Consider the following 7,592-nt stretch of genomic DNA (forward strand, 5'->3'; position numbering starts at 1 on the left):
TTGGTTTCTGGGAGATGGGAATAAATAAATTTACCAAACTCATAAAATACCATCGATCTGAAAAGGCCGAGAAAATTTTCAAGGACTAAAGCAATCACCACAAAAAATTCCTTTAGCATTAACAATCTACAGAGCTAACCCTGTTTCTCAGATGCAAAGCAACCACTCTACAGCAATAACCAAAAGCCACATTCAGGTCTAATAAGAAAATCGAATTCCAAATGTAACATCAAGGCATTCAGTCGAATCATATAGTGATAATAGCTTGTGGAGTTCTAGTGAGAAGCATTGGCTGTTGCAGTCTTCTTAAAGTCGATCTTGTCGACCTTGACCTCTCCATCAATTAGCTCATAGACGTACACCACAACACGGAGGCTATCAATGTCCATGAGCACGAAGCTCGGGTTGACATCATAGGTGATGCTGCTATACGCACCCGTTGCAGAGCCAGGATTTATGACAACACCACCCTCATGCTTGTAGGCTTTGAACTGATGAGTGTGGCCTGTCACAAGGATGTCAACATCCAACTGCCTCTGAAGCATGGCTAAGGAATCCAAGTCACCCCATGGGATGATCTGCATTATTTTATCAAGAAAGTGAGAAAACTACTCACATGAGAATGCACGCTTGAAGTTTAGGAAATAAATAGATAAAGAAGGGCATTTGGATGGATAAAATTAAGTATACTAAGAAAGAACTTCGCTAACAATAAAAATTCATATCAACATGATCTAGGAATACCAGCGCTTGCAGAATTAATGTCAACAAGGCTTATCAACTCTAATGTAGCAAGATGTTAGATATTAATCTAACTAAAAACAAATACAAGGTTTTGTAAACTGATAAACAAAGTTTATCTTATATCATTCCCTGCATTTGTCATAAAGAAAGAATCATAAGATTCATGCACCAAGGTTATGTACATCAGTGTTTCATAATAACCTACTCGTCCGTGTTACTTGAGAGCCTCTGTAGGTCTAGTAAATACAGGGAAATCTATCCTGTTAGCGTCTCCCAACTCTCTCCACCATTCTGGCGTCAAGACTGTCCTATAAATATGCATTTCAATTAGTAGACTATTTTCTTTGCTAAGCTACTATACCAGATCTTCTGAAAAAACTAGGGGACCACATTTTCCACGTCCTTCACTCTACCAGACAGGCATGATTGTAAAATCAAACGATGCCATTCACGGCGGATCAATTATTATGTGTCCACTAACTCATAATAATGAATACAAGCGATAAAGCCATACCATGTTAAGATTTAATTTGTTTCTTCTTCATTTATCATTTTGTATATGATAATATCAACAAGCTGAAGTGCCATCCCTAGATTGCAATATGAAAATAATGATTTTTTTTCCTAGGACAACATTAATATTGCTTTCAATTTTTCAAACATCAATGCTTACTGAGCCAAAAATTGATGAGTCCAGAAAAGGACATGGGAAAACGATTCCAATTTGATACAAACTATATAGATCCTCTCGTTCTTCTGAGTTTGGGACTTTCAACCAACAGACCACCAAAGAAGTTTGTGAGTCTAAAACATGCATCCCTCACATCGTGCCAACTTCTGATGGTTTAATAAACAATCCACGAGACAAATGATGCCGCAAAAATAAACTCCTGTACCTTTATTTAGAGTAATTCAATAGTTTTTGTGAAATTGTATTCCAGCTTTAACTCCTTTGCATAGATAAAAATGAATATAATGTTCCAGCTTGATGCCCAACTCTTTTCTCCCCTCCATGTTTCCTCTTAGCATCTTCTTCCTCTTCCAAACCTTAGACAGAATTCTTAAATGTGATCATGGATTAGCAAGAAAAGGTAAGCTTGGCAAAAGCTTCCCAGTTGCAACCCTCTTCCAAATGGAGGAGGTTCCAGGTTCAAAATTGAGGTTCTAGTCTGAAAACTTGGAGGTGTTTCTTCAAGTATTTGGACTGGAGTAATTTTACTTGTTAGGTTTTCCCTCTCTTATGCTCAAAAAAACTTCAAATATTGTGAAAGAGATATTCGCTCGTGCAATTCTGGGCAAGAGTTATCTGATCAAAACTAAAGAATCTTTTTAAGTGTGGAAAGTTAGGTTGGCTATTTTACAGGCTTTGCACTTACTAATTATATAGCTAATATAGTCGATGCCAGAATATCAGCAATGCTTTTATTCACTGTAGATATGGAAAAAGAAGTGATTATTAACCATAGATAGTCAAGTTAAAGATCAAAGGACAAAGGCCATAGACCATCCTATGAAGAGGCTAAACTGTGGTTAGACAAATGGGATTCATGGACCAGAGCTTAACTGCTTAAGTATACAGTAATGCTTCTACCAATTAGAGAGGCATCTTATTTACATTTTTTGGGAATTTCAATTCTAGCATGCTTCCAATTTATTAGTGTAACCTTAATCTTTGGAGTTGTTGGAAACCTGAATTGTAGGGTGTGCTGAAACAAATATCTGCTGCTTGTTCTCTTTGTGACCTAGCTCTCAGAGACACAATGGGATTGCATTAGTAATTATATTCCGAGGAAGCTTGGACTATTCTCAAGGAATGCAAGATATTATTTCAATGAACAAAGTAAATAATGGAGATCAATTTTCCTTTGTCTGTGTGGATTAAGGTTTTAAAATTTCTCGGTCTCGGTGACAATTTCAGTTGGGCAGTGTGTTAGTACAGTACTATGATGCCCTTGTACCAACACTTGGGACTTGTTGGCACCTCGTTACCAACCAGGATCCCACTTCTTAGATTTGTTGTTCTATTTGTTATGATGCATTTTATTGTTGCTTAGGAAATATTATATTATTTATGTTAGGTGAGGTTTCTGAGCCAAAATGGGTTTGAAATGCCGATACTGGTCACATATTCAGCATGGTTTTTCCCCTTACTTTTTTTTTTATTTTCCACCACTTTTAGTGGAAAACAGATAAAAAGGTGGGAGAGGAGACTCTTCATATCTATAAAAGATTAGGGTTGAAGGAGGCCGGTATAAGCTCTTCCTCTTCTTCCACTCTTTATCCCTTCTTCTTTCCTTGCTCAGTTTGAATGTGATAGAGAAAAAGAAGCAGTTAGGGCCTTTTGAATTGGGCCGAGCAGTTCTCATGGGATCAGGGTCCCGTATATGTCCCAGAACTCAGTCAATTACTGGTCCAATCTAGGAATGCCCGATATGGTTTGGTACTGACCAAGACTTTGAGAACCATCGTTTAAATACATCTGTAAATGTGTCCATTATTAGACCCTCTGATTTTTTACCTAGAATACAAACATCTAGTGGGGGTGAAAACAACTCCACTACCTAAAATTGTGAGCAAGGTGGAGCTGACAGTTGATCTTTTGCATAGATCCCATAAATTTATGAGGTAATGCCGTAATAGCCAAAAAGTTAAGCCAGTAAAAGCACGAAGATACAATTATTGTGACATCAGCAAAACTAACATGTAGAAAAGATAAAAAAACAGACACAGGGGGAAAACCAACCTGATGGCCATGACATAGCCAAGCTTGAACTGGCCAATGGTAAGAGTCTTGGTCTCTGGATAACGAGAATCCTCATCGTATTCACCACGAGTAACATGCAGGTCAGGACATAGGCTCTTCAAGTAATCATGAACTTCCTAAGAAACAAAATACAAGTTGCTTATTGATGGGAATAAAAAGCAAACTACAAGTATCAAAAATCAATGTTCTGTCTGCTCAGTTTTTGTCGTTCAACCTTATGCATCCAAAATAATATAATTGTATAATAATTCTTCAGAATATAATAATGGAGTTGCTTCAAACAGCTTGTTGACTATCAACCAACATAATTGAACATAAATACAGCCAAAGTACTATAAAAAAATGGCATCCCATCATACATAATGAGATATCAAGAATGAAAAAGCTTGCCTTGAAAAAAAAAAACGAAGGGATTGGCTTCTATTCTAGTAGACTTAAATCCAACATTATTGAAATATCTATTTTAATTAAGGACTTCAAAATGACCATCAAAGTTTGAATGTTAGCGAATTCATGTGCAAATCCAATATATCTATTCTTAAGTATGGCAAACTAATTATCATTGTGGAAATAAAATAGGTATTTCATATAAGAATAAGGCAAAAGCTAGTTTTTCTAGCTTCTCCTAAAAGCACCCTTCAACTTTTGCTTATGTGAGCACTCTTCTTTGAACCTTACCAACACAACCTTTCCTGAGAACTGTCTTTTTACTTCTGTAATCATAAAATGATATTTGAGTATTACCAACTGTTATAAGCTTGTCTGGAAGATCCCTATTATATTTATGAGGAAAAAATTTTCTGACAACAAACCTACATCCATGAAAACCACAGAATTAGAGGACTACCAACTGCATACATTTTCATGGATTAAAATGTCTGATAAAGGAACTCGCAGCAACAATACTCATCCACAATCTCTGATATCATAGAATACCATGTGAATATAAGAAAGGAAAGTCCATGACCAACTAAAGAAATAGAAGACAATTACCAGGCCATGATGCCTCCAAAGCCATTATATACTGATTTTCTGGGAGAAAAAGTAGATTACCTTCTAAGTGAAGCACAACGTCCATGCTAAAGTGTTACGTCTGGATACATTAGGCTAAATTGAAGGGTCTAGGTAACATACTTAGAGCTTGAGGTTTTACAGCGTCAATAAATACTTACGGACAATATCATTTTTCGATCAAACATTTGAGTCCAAACCCCTATACTCAGCAACAAAATCCATTCTGAAAGAAGAAACCATTTCTGCTCAAATGAAGTAAGAACACAATATCACCGAGAGCTTGCTTAGATGGTATCAACCCCTTGCCCAAGTGGCAAGGGCCGGGGTTCGATTTCAGTTGAAGTCATCCTCAAAAGGTTGAGGAGGGATAGGGTAGAAAGTGGGGATTAAGCCCCGTCCTAATCCTAAAAAATCAAAAAGAAAAAAAGTTAAGCACACAACAAAGACCAATTTTTCGAATCCTTTGGTTGTAATATCATAACTTTACAAACAATATACTGAACGATACTAGATACAAAAACCACATAAAGATATAGAAAAGAAATCAGAAAGAAAGCCATTCCTTGCCTAAGGCTCAAATGCAATCAAAAGCAAAATAAAAGATATGGATGGGAGGTAAACTTAATACATAAATTTCCAGCTACATATATGTGCTGGATTTTCCCCGGAACAAAGCTGGACTTGAAACTTCGCCGGCAGGTCAGGCTGACCGCTGTGAGGATGTGAACGATCACCTAACGCTAAAACTAACACCATTCTTCTTCGCTCAACAAATCAAGACTCACACCTTTTCCATTACCATCACCACCTGAAATTAAAATAATAATAATAACAATAATAAATGGAAAGCAGTAACACTCATGCTGCAAGCCAATCACATCTAAACACTAAAAACTTTTATCCAAAAATCATCACAAATTTCGCAACATTTTTTCTTGATGAAGAACCAAACAATTAGAAAATTAAAGATTTCATAATTCGAAGAATATTTATTCCAACTCAACCAACAAAGAATTAAAGCCACGATGCACCAAATATAAACGAAAAGTTAATGTTTTCTAATAATATGAACAAGAAATGACAAAAAAACAGCTCGCGCCCTCCAGATTGGACTGATTAAGAACTTCCCATTTGAGATCGCAAAAATCAAAAGGAAAATAAAAAATAAAATAAAAAACCAAGAACAATGGATTAAAAAGGATCAAGATAGGGTTTCATAATCCTCCCTTTCTCTTATAAAACTAACGATCGAAAGATTGGGGACCAAAAGGTTACCATTGAAGAAAAAACCGGCGACGATCCATAGCAGCAAATGGAGGAGATTTCATCGAATTCCGAAGGAGAGAGCAGCTTCCACCGAAGAGGACTTCCCAAACTCGTCTCTCGGTCCCCAAAGGAATCCGTTTACCTGTGGCCTTCCGAACAATTAAGCACGCCTACGAGACGAGCCTATTTTACTAATTAACCATAAGACTGCAAACCGGTCGGGTTGAACCGAGAAGCCAAATTTAATATCCGTTCATGCTTATGAGTCAAACCCAATCTCTTAGTTGATCGAGCCAGATTGGGTTTAGTTGAGGGAAACTATGATCTGAACCCAACTTAAAATGTTCGGGTTTGCAGCTCAGGTTAGATCGAGTCTACAATTTAAGTTATATTCTTTCATAACTAAAATATAATAATTAATAATTAAATAAATTTATAAACTAGAATTTTTATAATATACACATATAAATAAAAATCTATCAAAACAAACAAGGAAATATGAATTTTTTAAAAGTAGTTAAGTGAAGATAGATGCAATTGTTGAATAAAAGAAAAAGAATTAGTTTAACTGAGAGTTTATTCAATAAATTGGAAAAAAAATTTAGAGCAAAGGGGAAGAAGGTTCACATGATTCTTATTTTTGGGTCAAATTAGATCACGTCCAGGTTAGGTTGGGTCCATTTTGTTGACCTGAATTATATAGGTTGGATTGGGTTTAGTGGAGTTGAAAAAAAAAAAAAACAAACTTGACCTAGAATTTAGACCATGTACATTTTTTGAATCCGACCCAACTCATAGGTCTTCAATTATGGATAAGTTTAGGTCTAATCGAGTTGGGACCAGGTCGAGTCATAAGTTGACCCAACGCATATGTAGTTCTAATGTGTAGTGGTGACCAACTAACTTGATCCAGGACCCACAATTGGAAATACCTATGATTAATATAGTTCTAATTTTCTTGGCTACAATTATTGAAATAATTTTTGGCTGATGAACTTTTTGTCCATAAAATATGTAACAACGAGCAAAATAGTGTTATGTATTTTATGGACAAATATATAACTGGATTCATGACCCACAAGTAGTGTTACATTAGCTTTTCAAAAGTAATTTTTAAAAAAATATTTTATGCAAAATTTAAAAATATTTTCAGTACATCTGGTATTTGGCAGTAATATATTAAAAACTATTTCTACCAAACATAAAATATTACAGAATAGGTTTTTGTGTGCGGACTCTCCGTATCTGAAAGATAAGAAACAATCATATGAAAGAAAAGATTACAAACAAACATTTTTAGTTTCTCCTAAGCACTCTATTTTGACTTTATCTTTTAGTAGAAGGAATTCTCAAGACATTATTTAACATTTAAATTTTTTTAGGAATTGGCATTTTTAACTTTAGAAGTTGCACCCATACTCAAAAGGAAAGACTATGTAAAGAAACTAGTGTCACTCCCCCATATGATCTCAATATGCTTTCCTACAACAAATTGGCAATTGTTGTCTTGGAGAAAAAGCAGCTAGATCCATTCTATTCAAATCAGGTTTTATTGTAGCTATTCTATCATACCATGAAAACTAAGTGATCATTTTTTATCATGCATAGCAAACTTCTTTGGTCCTTGCATGAGTAAGGATGACTCCATTATAATGAGTCACACGGCTTAACTTAGAATGTAATGTCCCTAATAAATTATATGGCATCTTTTTTTGTTTGTTTTTTACAAATTTTTGACATATCACACTGTTATTTCCTGTTTTTTGTCCACATCTGCTATTGAATTAACCAAATCAAACTGGAC

General features: G+C 35.4%; 1 pseudogene; it reads right to left on the minus strand.

Moving 5' to 3' along the window:
• Window positions 1-97: 97 nt before the first annotated feature.
• Window positions 98-5,293, minus strand: LOC120107914 (annotated as a pseudogene).
• Between the last annotated feature and the right edge of the window lie 2,299 nt (window positions 5,294-7,592).

Source organism: Phoenix dactylifera, unplaced genomic scaffold (genome assembly GCF_009389715.1).
Source record: "Phoenix dactylifera cultivar Barhee BC4 unplaced genomic scaffold, palm_55x_up_171113_PBpolish2nd_filt_p 001073F, whole genome shotgun sequence".
Classification (NCBI taxonomy): Eukaryota; Viridiplantae; Streptophyta; class Magnoliopsida; order Arecales; family Arecaceae; genus Phoenix; species Phoenix dactylifera.